This window comes from Staurois parvus, unplaced genomic scaffold (assembly GCF_062004578.1).
Source record: "Staurois parvus isolate SC_StPar_1 unplaced genomic scaffold, SC_StPar_1.0 ptg000205l, whole genome shotgun sequence".
Classification (NCBI taxonomy): domain Eukaryota; kingdom Metazoa; phylum Chordata; class Amphibia; order Anura; family Ranidae; genus Staurois; species Staurois parvus.
This window is the reverse complement of record NW_028318001.1, coordinates 10349398-10361572: the sequence shown is the minus strand read 5'-3', so window position 1 is coordinate 10361572 and position 12175 is coordinate 10349398. Positions and strand designations below refer to the sequence as shown.

At 41.0% G+C, this 12175-nt stretch overlaps 1 protein-coding gene across 2 annotated transcripts in view; it reads right to left on the bottom strand.

The window, feature by feature from the left end:
• Positions 1–12175, bottom strand: part of FAM110B (family with sequence similarity 110 member B) — a 205348-nt gene that overhangs the window by 127536 nt on the left and 65637 nt on the right. The gene's annotated exons all lie outside the window — the stretch shown is intronic.

Below are 12175 nucleotides of genomic sequence, written 5' to 3'. Positions count from 1 at the left end.
GATTAGCCACTAGAAGGAAATTTTAGTGGCTTAGAACTACTGACTTGCTTCCTGCTTAACTGCCGTTAGGATAATATGTTGGGAATTGAATGTTTAAAGTGGAACTTTACTCATAACAGTTTGATAACAATTAACGATCTTTAGCAATTCCACGTTAATAATTATGCTACTAAAATTAGCGTGTGCTGTAAATTGCCTCCAGTATTGCTCCGGTTTCTTCTTGCTGGAGGCCACCATTTTGTTGCAACCCAGAGCAGTCACCTCTATATTGAAAACTCTTCCCCCTCGAGTCTCAGTCTAAAAAATGATATGGCACTATCTGTATTTTAAATGTATGCATTTCCAGCTTTAATTGTATGTTCTAGCTGAGCTAGAGAAGAAGGTTGCAGACGCTTTTACAGGGTTCAGGCTCATAACTCTACCCTGCTAAGAGATAAAGAAGAGAAAATCAGGGAGGTAAGATAAGACACCATCCTTATAAATTCAACACTTTTCTGTCTCCATGGCAGCAGAGTTTGTCCTGTCATCTCTCTTGCTTTTCTTTTCTCTCTCCCTAATCTGTATTCTGTCTGCATAGTCTGTGTCATTCCTGATATTTCCTACACCCTCAGGAGCAGTAAATCTTATCGCTGTCGCAGGAATGGCCTCCAGTTACCCACAGACTTTAGGCACAGTGTCAAAAATACTGGACAACTGAGGCTGTGCAAAGGATGAGACAATGCCTTATTGGATTTTAAACAGTATAGGCACTTATTTTTAATGTTTTACATAGCTATACCTGCAAAAAGGTCCAGCCTGAAACAATTCATCAGGAATTATTTTTCTGATTTAAGTTCCACTTTAACAATGCTCACAACTTAGCACTGTGAGAAGGAGCAGTAGTGCACAACCACTGGTAAGAACTGCAACAGCATAGTCTGAGCAAGTAAATATGGCTGCCCAATTATAAATATACATTTTCAAAGCATAGACTAAAAAAGAAAAAATTAAAAGCTGAAATGCCGCATAAACAAATACTGTTGAACTACAAGAAACATCTGTATTATTAATTGAATCTTGGGGTGTTTCGTGCGCTTCTTCCAGATCTGTGCAGTAATCCAGTTTGAAACTTTTCCTTTGTGCAGGAATGTCCTGTAATAATGACCAATAAATGCTACTCTCTCTCCTTGAGCAGGATGACTAGTCTGGTCTCCGCCCCCTCCTGTAGTTTTCCGCAGGCAGGCTTTATTGAGTTGACCTGATAGGTCCCTCCCACAGCTTTGCTCAATCTATGTAGAGCACAGTGATTATGTCACCGATACTTTTACATGGTAATATTTTCGTTTGCAAAGGCATTTGGGGCACACAAAGTGGATATATGAGACAACTGAGGAATATATTTAATTGAAAGTTAGTTTATGTGCCTTGAGTTCAGCTTTAAAACATACAAATATACCTGTGGTCTCCAAACTGCGACCCTTTGCTAGCCTTTATCTAACCCATGGGGCACTATTCCTCCTACTGATATGAGGCACTATTCCTGATATCAATGATGGGGCACTATTCCTCACACTGATACCAATGGTGGAGTACTATTCCTCCCACTGATACCAATGATGGGTCACTGTTCCTTTCAGTAATGCCAATGATGGGTCAATATTCCTTCTGCTGACCACAGACTACTAATCCTGAGTCAAGGTTAATTCTCACTGATGCTGGGCCCAAGACATTTTCGACCCCCAATGGCCACAATCTGGTCCTCCTAAAGTCTGAAGGACAGTATACTGGCCCTTTGTTTGAAAAGTTTGGAGACCCCTGACATATACTGATAAGATTTACATTGTCAATATTTTGTAAATGTAAATAAAAAATAAATAAACATAAAAACATGCTAGAGTTTTAAGCCATCCCCCATTACCGCCACAACTCCAAAAAAAAATTGGCATTTGATACGCTATAAAAAAAGGAGGCAGGTCTTCCTCTGAAACCTTTCTGCTCAGTGATGATTTCAACCAAAGTATGGCTGCTTCGTCAAGCTCAAGGATGAGATCTGTGGTGGTATGAAGAAACACTAAACACGCCAGTGTGTCTGTGTACATAGCATATATTACATTTTACATATTATTTATGTTAAAAACGTATATGACAAAGTAAAATATGGCAAAAAAGAAGCCTTCACCTGAAACTGTACAGGGCCGGTAATCATACACCCTTGCTCAGGCTATATTTTCTTTTGTTCAAGCACCATTAACTTTGCTCATTTCTTCTTAGCTGTGTAACTGGCTGTGTTCACCCTTTGTGAATCTATGAAGATCTCATAACAGTCTCACTATGTCATTGGTATCACAGTAAGACCACTACAATAAAAATATAATTCATTAGGGTACTTCCTAGATTCCCTCATACTATATAACCTGTGAAGGCCAAGTAAATATAAAAAACACACATACTCACAAAAAAGGAATAGTAAAAGTTGATAATAACCAATTCCACAAACTGTATCTTTGTATGATCATTTTAGGATTTCGGATTAACAAATATTCAACACTTTCTGAATACATTACAGCTGCTAAATTACCCGGACGCACATAAAGAAGAAATAAAACAGCGGGCCACGCCAAATAGAGACATCAGCCACACTGGAAGCTGAACTCTGCTCAGTGATGTGACAATTCCAATTTTATTATGCTCTGCCACGACGCACTTCACATTCGCTGAGGGAAATTAAACTATTTGTCCTTATTTCCATTCAGCAAAAGAACCTCCATTTGGGCAGCAGGCATTGGTGTCAAATGGGAAGGTTAAAGCCATGTGGTTGCGGATGCAATTGGCTCCTAAGGGTTAAGGTTAGGGAAGCTATTTTAAACTATCCTGGGCATGATCCTGTGCCAACAACACCAATCATTTTGGTAACCCTAACCCTAGAAATAACCATAATTCTTAGCTCATAAAAAAAGTTATGTAACTGCCATGTCTTTGACATGGTGAACATATGGCTTTAGCAACATTCATCATTCAATAGCTTTGTCAATGCGGATCTGGCATTTACATGGTTTTGTTAATAAACAAACCATGTTACACAGTGTTGACATCTGACAAGGCTTTGTTTATAAACTATGGCAGACATTTAGGTTAGGTTCACATATCTGTGGGTGAGGACCATGTACAAAATCACACATATGTTCCCGACCTGCAGAAGTATGCACTGTACTTTTGGCAGACTAGAAGAGGTGCTATTATATCATGTCGCTTGATGTGGCATGATTAAAAAAAAAAAAAAAAAAAAAGGGTCAGGTACTTCTTTTCCTGCCTTTTTTGTATTGTTCATTTTACTGGGCTGCCGTACCACTTAGAACCTAAGGTTCTCAGGTAAGCTATGCTACCCAAAGACATGAAATGACTCTCACCTCACATTTACCAGCCCCACGCACAATCAGCAGCTGACCAATGCTGGGAGTAACAATTGATGGAGAATGTTACAAAATGGCTTTGACAGGGTTATTTCTACCAACATACCCTTCCTTACCAAAAATGAATGTATGGTCAAGACAACCACTTTGATTTACTCAGTTTTGATGCTTGGAGGTCAGACCATGCATGGACACCCTAAGGCTAGACATAGACATAAACTGACAGCTTCTGATCTTTCCAGAAAAAATGCTTACCGGTTTGACTTGACACACATCTATATACTGAACACCCAGGAGCTGGCCTTATTTCTGGAAAGCTGTAGTGATCACCATGAAAATCTCAGATTATTGATCACCCCGACTTCTACCAAGTTCACTTAGCAAAGAGTGTCTGAAGATGTGTGATTGGGTAACTACACTGCATATGGTTTGGTTTGGTGCATGTTTGTTTGGCATCTGCATGAATTTCTTTCTGACAAGTTTACCTAGAGAAAAATGGTGACAGGGGAGGGACCTCCAGCAGATTCACAGCCTCAGTTCTGTCCTTATGAGCTATGAGCTGGGTGAAGGGGTGTGTGTCCCTTTCCTCCAATCAGCTCTCAGAGATCCCAGTACTGAGCTTTGCAGACTGTTTCATCAGCTCTCCACCCCCTTTTTTCTGAGCTCTCAAGACAAGTTTTATAAATTCTGGACTTTGAACGGATGTAGAGAAGAGAACACTGCAGATAGTCAGGTACAACTTACATAGGAGGATTTCTTTCATCTCTGTGTATCACTTGAGGCCAGTCACTTCACAGGGTATATGGGGATTTATAACCACTAACAATCCTGTGTTTACCCATATTTCAGTTTACCGTATCCACGGACTACTTATTACGGGCAACCGTAGCATTTCCGCAGCTATTCACCCAGTGAACATAAAACAAGGAACATTTTTGATTCATCACAAAAATAGAATGCAATATTTTTCTATCAGCACAAAAAACAGTGTTATGAAATGTGAAAGAAACTCACTGCAATACTTGTAACCACCCATTACATCATCACTTCTGCTACCCAAATAAATCAAATTAGAAGACGTTCTGCACCAAATGTATGGAAACCAATAGGGGACCTGCATAGTTCTCTACATGTATCAAATAATGGTATATTTAACCAAGTAAATTCCACAAACCATATGTTTGAGTCTGAGAAACATCAGCAATTCCAGCTTCGCTTACATAAAAACAGATGTGCGCATACATTGTGTTTCCCATGGTCACAGTTTATTCCCCCTTCATTTCACAGGCAACTCTTAGGGTAAAATACTTAAATCCAATATCCCCAGTGGGAAATTCCTCTTTTTTTTAAAGCCACAAGAGCAGCCAGTGCCAAACAGATTGAAACTGCTCCAATGTAACGCCACAGCGACAGAAATCTGTTTCTGGACAATGTTTATATAATCTGATTGTTAACAGAAGTGAATGAAAACAAAAAGTGTAAAAAGGGCTAAATGTAGAAAATAAAAATCCTAAACAAAATGGGAAACCCCATAAAAATGGTTAAAGTGGTGATACTGCCTGTCTGGTAGTAAAAGAGCAATTCAACTGCAGGACCGCTGTTTGTGCTACAGTATATCCACTTGGTAAGGAAAATTATTCTTTCCATATTTCCAAGTTTGATCTTCATTCCACAGAATCAAATGCACAATATCTAGTTATTGCATTGCGAAACCATAGGCTGACAAAGTAGCAGCTTTCACACTTTATATAGAGACTTCGGTTACACCAAATCGAAAGTCGGTGTGACAGTTGGAAGACATCTGTGCGACTTCATGCACAGATGTCTATGCAAGTTGCTCCTTAACTTGAAAAAAGTAGTGTACGAAGTACTTTCAAAATTGTTGTGACTCAGACGGAGTCAGAATCGCACCAATATGACTACTTCCATTGCGGACAATAGGGTGCGACTTGTCATGTGATTTTAAACTATCAAATTGCATGACAAGTCAGACCGGTGTGATCGGGGACTAAATGCTCTTAGGCCTGTTTAAGGCCAGCAGCCCTCCGACTTGGCTGCGCAACTCACGACCAGTCAAGGATTGACAGGAGAAAGAAAAGCCACAACACATTAGTCTGTCTTTATGACAATTTATTGTGATAGTCAATCAAGACGCAAACTGGCTCCACACTGATGCATTTCACCCTGTAAAGGATCTTAGTCATTCTTAAGTCATTCTACTCATCTATAATAAATATAAAGTGCAGCGCTAGGTAAGTATACGTGAAATCACAGTCCGATTCAATATAAATTGATGCTATGTATAATGCCAAAATAAGCATATCCTTCTTTATGATGTTCCAAGCAAAAGATGAAATTATTTTGCGCTTACCAGAAGCGCATAGATTATACGCATTTGATATATCCAAAACCAGGAGCGGCAGGGTAACGAGGTATACATCTAGGGCATCCGTCTCTCAATGGGCAGCTCAGCAGTAACTGGGTGAGGTATGTTCCAGAGGCCTCCTTTAAGGATCAGCAGGGTCAGCCACCTGATTACAGGATTTCCCCCTCTCTGGATGGTGAAGAGCTTCCCAGGGTCTGCGTGCTTAAAAGGCTCCTACTCATCTCACCCCTTCAGTTACCTCCCACATTACCAACACACACATTAGTATGGATGTCACACCAATTACTGTAACTAAGACTCCATTCACACTTAGGTGCTTCAAATTGCAGACGGAATCGCTGCGATTCTGCCTGAGATTTGAAAACGTGCTGTATAAATGTGAAAATGCACATTCGTTTGTTAAGATGCCATTCATTTACAGTTGCAAGAAAAAGTATGTGAACCCCTTGGGATTACGTGGAGTTTTGCATGAATTGGGCATAAAATGTGCTCTGAACGTCATCTAAGTCACAACAATAGAAGAACACAGTCTGCTGAACATAATACTACACAAACATTAGATGTTGCCATGGTTTAATTGCACATAACATGTAAACATTCACAGTGCAGGGAGGAAAAAGTATGTGAACCTTTGATTTAATAACTGATTGACCCTCCATTGGCAGGAATAACCTCAACCAAACGTTTCCTGTAGTTGCAGATCAGACCTGCACAACGATCTGGAGTCATTTTGGACCACTCCTCTTCACAAAATTGTTTCAGTGTAGAAATATTCTTGGGATGTCTGGTGTGAATCGCTCTCTTAAGGTCATGCCACAGCATTTCAATCGGGTTGTGGTCAGGACTCTGACTGGGCCACTCCAGAAGGCGTATTCTGTGCTGTGGCAGCCATTGTTTTGAAGAATTACTTGTATGCTTTGGGTCATTGTCCTGTTGCATCACCCATCCTCTGCGGAGCTTCAGTTGGCGGACAGATGGTCGTACGTTTTCCTGCAAAATGTCTTGATAAACTCTGGAATTCATTTTCCCATCAATGACAACAATCCGTCCAGGCCCTGAGGCAGCAAAGCAGCCCCAAACCATGATGCTCCCTCCGCCATGTTTTACAGTGGGGATGAGGTTTTGATGTTGGTGTGCTGTGCCTTTTTTCTCCACACATAGTGTTGTGTGTTCTTCCCAAACAACTCAATCTTGGTTTCATCTGTCCACAGTATATTTTGCCAGTAGTGCTGTGGAACATCCAGGTGCTCTTTTGCAAACTTCAAACGTGCTACAATATTCTTTTTGGACAGCAATGGCTTCCTCCGTGGTGTCCTCCCATGTACTCCATTCTTGTTTAATGTTTTCCTTATTGTAGATGTGTCAACAAAAATGTTAGCATGTGCCAGAGATTTCTGTAGGTCTTTAGCTGACACTCTGGTATTCTTCTTTACCTCATGCAGCATTCTGCGCTGTGCTCTTGCAGTCATTTTTACAGGACGACCACGCCTAGGGAGAGTAGCAACAGTGCTAAACTTTCTCCATTTGTAGACAGTCTGTCTTACCGTGGACACATGAACATCAAGGCTTTTGGAGATACTTTTGTAACCCTTTCCAGCTTCATGCAAGTCAACAATTCTTGATCATAGGTCTTCTGAGAGCTCTTTTCTGCGAGGCATGGTTCACATCAGAGAGTGCTTCTTGAAACCAGTAAACCCAAAACAGGTGTGTGTTTTTTAAGGGCAGGACAGCTGTCAGCAACACATCCAATATCATCACACTGATTGGAGTCAAGGTTGGCTCACTCCTGGCTCCAATTAGCTCTGGGAGAAGTCATTAAGCTAGGGACTCACATACTTTTTCCTCCCTGCACTGTGAATGTTTACATGTTATGTGCAATTAAACCATGGGAACATCTAATGTTTGTGTAGTATTATGTTCAGCAGACTGTGTTCTTCTATTGTTGTGACTTAGATGACGTTCAGAGCACATTTTATGCCCAATTCATGCAAAACTCCACGTAATCCCAAGGGGTTCACATACTTTTTCTTGCAACTGTATATGGCACCCGAAAACACGGAGCATTATTCCGCACAACAAACACATCACGATCACGCAAACAAATGTGTAACGCCCAAAAAAGGTTTCAGTAATCCTTTTTTGAGTGTCCTGTAATTTTGTTTGTGCAATCACGCCACATTTGTCGCTAGAGACTCGATCCAGCTATGGACTGGCTGATTGTAACCAAATCGATCCATTGACTGACTTGGGTACTATCAGAATGTTTTATTCTTAGTATGTGATTATTGCCAGAAGCCACTATAAGTACTCATTCTGTTCTCACAGCAGGGGCACTCCCTGCGCACTCCTTGACGAGAGAACACAATAACTCCGTGGGAGGGATTCCCCCATCAATACTGATTGTGGTTGCAGGAAAGAGAATCGCATGATCTATGGCCGGCCTAAGATTCCTGTTCTAGCAGGAAACTCTATTGCTGTTTAAGGTAGAATAGGAAATTCTAGCGGGATCATCTTGCTTCTAGAGAAAATGAAGAGCGGTGGGTGATTTGGCTTATCAGTGTCATGCCTTAAGTGAAATATCTGCTGATGTGCATGAAAGAACTGGGAGATGAGCTGCAACGGTCTGATGCACTTTATCACTCATACGAGTCCTTCGCAGCTCTGATATCTTCCTGCTCTCAAAATGATTTCAGAATACATGCAAACGTCTTTTTCTTCCCAGCGGGCTGTGTATACATCACAGGATTTTCTTAAGTGATGCAGCTGATCTTAGTACTGCTATAATAACTGGGTAGTGGATTGGGACACAAGAAAGACATACCGAGTGTAAGGCCTGTTGAAGATTTCCCAGTAAGGAATAAAGCTAGACAAATGGTGGCTGTCAGGAAAATGACAGCTAACACCTTACTTTTCACAGATTTATCAGGGAATAAGGTGTTTCACTGGCTACCTGAAATATCCTGCTGACTCCACAAATGTGCCTTCTCTTCCAGAATAAATGGACACAAAAGAGTTTCTAGTCTGTATATAAAACAGGATGTAGTATGATCAACCCGAGTATGACTGGGGTAGACATTTCTTTGCAAGGTGGACAGATTGTACTTAAGATAGGCCAGGAGGGCACGCTCCAACTCGGCTTAAAAGGTAACTCCACTTTTGTGGGAAAAAAAACAGCAAATAAAAAAAAAATAATATAGCATATACAATTATTATTATTATTATACAGGACTTATATAGCGCTGACAGTTTGCGCATATTGTAATTGAATGTTATTAAAGATTACCTTTTCTTTTCAATCTGCAGCGCTGCAATTTTCTATAAAATGCAATGAAATATGACAACTTGTTGGTGTTCTGTACACAGAATGTGTACAGAACGCCCCGCCCCCCAGAAACATAATTACCTGCTTGTGTGATTGGCTTACTGATTTTCCCAGAAGTCTGCCCTAAGATACTAGTCCGATTTCAGGCATCCCCTGCAACAAAAATGTTTTTGGTAAGATGCTCCCAAAGGGAAATCACATCTACAGGGATGCAGACCCTGCAATTTTCCTCATTAGATCCTTGCAGGTGCAGCAGATGATTGATAATTAGGAACCACTCCCATACAGATTTACTTTGCACTTGGAGAGAGACAAGCAAACCAGTATTTCTCCAGAATAACAAAAAGGTAGGGATCTGCAACAACATTTGTTAAAATCCTTGTATTGTACATTGAACACCCAAAGGGGAAGGTTTCTTCTGAACAGAAGTGGAGCTACTCTTTAAAGGATACCTGTTACTAGAATCATGGAGGCTGCCATTGCTAAAAATGCTAGTTACCGGTCTTCATTGTTTTTTGAGTCACTACCCTTGAATAAGCACAGATAATAAAAATTATGACACACATTTATAACATGCATGTGCTAGATCTGTTTCTAAAATGAATTGATGTCAGACCCAGCCATGCAGCAATGGCAGAACCCACACTAGTCTCACAACAGAGTCACGTTAAAGTGTATTTAAACTCTAACAAACTCTTATTTGCGCTCTTCTGGTCTGTTAAAATATATAATTTAAAGTGTTTTGTTAGATTGTTTTTTTACAAGAAAAAAAAAACACAAAAACAGTTGATCCTGCCAGAATTTCAGTGTTTTGTCCTGTTTTCTGTGCACTCTTGCAAAGTTATCCCACACAATATACACAGGAAGTGTGTTTTGAGCTACAGAACACTGCCCCATTAAAAATGTTATCAGAGGGAAGGGTTTTGTAGTCCTATTACACTTCTCACTCTAGGGTGACAACATTGGTCCTCATTAGGTACAGTGAAGCGAGTGAGCTTGTCATCCATGAAAGTCTGCAATTAATGGAATGGTGGAAAAAAAAAAAATAAATGCAGTCAAAGCATCTTATAGCATCTAAGGACTGGCGAGTTGCAATAGATCACATTTTTGCTCTTGGGTTTAGCTACACTATGAATAGCTGCTTCTGTGGCAGGGGCCCTAAACAAATAAGTGAATGCTCATGAAGCAGGGCAGGAGACATTCTCTGCAGACACCTCCAGCTTATAAGGGAAAAACCATAGCAAAGAGGAACTGCTTTTAAAAGCTATAAGATCACTACGACCCTCCTTCATTAGAAAGTCTTGGCTGGTGGGATCCATTGGTAGCATTAGGGCCTGTGACAACAGGCTTTTGTTCACTTCTAGCTGTTTTTTAATTCCTTTACAAGTATATGTGAATACAGAAACAGCTTAAAGCAAATCAAATGAAAGTTAGGAGGTAAACTGCAATTCAAATGCACCGAACAATGATTAATTCTGAATGGGGCATGCCTGGCTAATTTGTTTTAGTTGACATGTGCACTCCAGCTCCCGCACATCATTCTTCCCAGGGGCTCACTGCAAATCATGTAACGAGCTTTTACTCTCCTGACTGCCTGACACACTCCCCAGCCAGCAGCTTTGTAGATTTTCACCCAGGCAGCCATGACCAAGCGCAAGAAGGGAGCAGGCTCGGTGGAGCCAGGATGGCGGTGGTATTCCTCAGACTCCTAGAGCGGGGAAGGCAACTAGAGAGTGCAGGAGAAGCTGCAGTTGTGCAACTTGAACACTTCAACAGACTCCCTTTGAAGCCCTAGCATGAACAATTAGACCCTACGTAAGATGCCACAGAGACCTCAGAACAGCAGCTGCTGACCACTGATCCACCTGCAAAGCCTCTGGATAGGGAAGAGGAATGGCTGAGCAACAAAGACTGGAACACAGCGAGTAACACCAACTTGTCCCCAATCCCCCTGGGGAATGTAATGACCAGTAAAGTAATGCTGAACCTACATATCGTCTAGCAACTCATGTGCAGTGTATTAGGGAGGACGTCTCTTTACAATGCCAAGATATTCTAATGTGCAGTGTATTAGGGAGGACGTCCCTTTACAATGCCAAGATATTCTAAAGGTGTACAAATACACCTCAGCATTTGGAAGGCCGGGTCGACCTGGAAGACACAGTATGGCTTCCAAAAGCTAATGTTAAGATTGCACTTTACAGTGAATTCTAAAGGATCTTAGAAATGCCTCAAACTGATGTTGTCGACACATGCTCAAAGCCATTGACACAGGCCCACAGACCATTACCAGACATGGCCATCTAATGTCTTTATGCATATAATGGCCTCTTCCTATTTAATAGGGCACTGCCAAAGGGAATAAGCAAAACGCTGTTCCAATCACTGTTGATAACCTCACACCCTACCCCCTTCCCCACCAACCTTCCTAATACCATAGGGTGAGCAGAACCAGCCGCACAAGTCTACAGACTGCTCAGCTTGGCCAGAGGTCTTGTGGATAGAATATGCACAATCACCCACTCCAGTCTAACAGCAGTTTTAGCACTTATTCTTTTTCATGGCATGGATTGCAAGTTACTAAGGTGCATGACAACCACCCATAGTACAGGCAGCTCATTAAGCATTCATCAAAGTCCATAAAATGTGTGTCCACGTAAAATAAGCTTACATTATACTCCCACTCTTAGCTTTCTGCAAGAATGCAAATCTGGAGACCTCTATAGTTCCAAATTACAACCTTTAAAAAATGCATCATGGGAAACTGTCATTTACAGGACAATGAGGTCATCAAGTTGGGAAATGGTTGCATTCCAACTGCTCTAAAGAAACCAACGTATCCATTTATTGGTAACCCTCATTCACTGAGTGATTTAGCAGACTCAATGGTATTTTAGGCTTACAGCATTAGTAAAGAATCAGATTTACTATGTAGCTCCATACTCGTTTCAAGAAATAAAACTTTCTTATTTTATCCTTTTATTGTCTCTTCTGTGCAGTGTTGCTTTCATTTACTTTCATTCGTCCCTGCAGTTTGCAATGCACCATTTTCAGGCGAGGAGTCAGTCATCAGCTGCC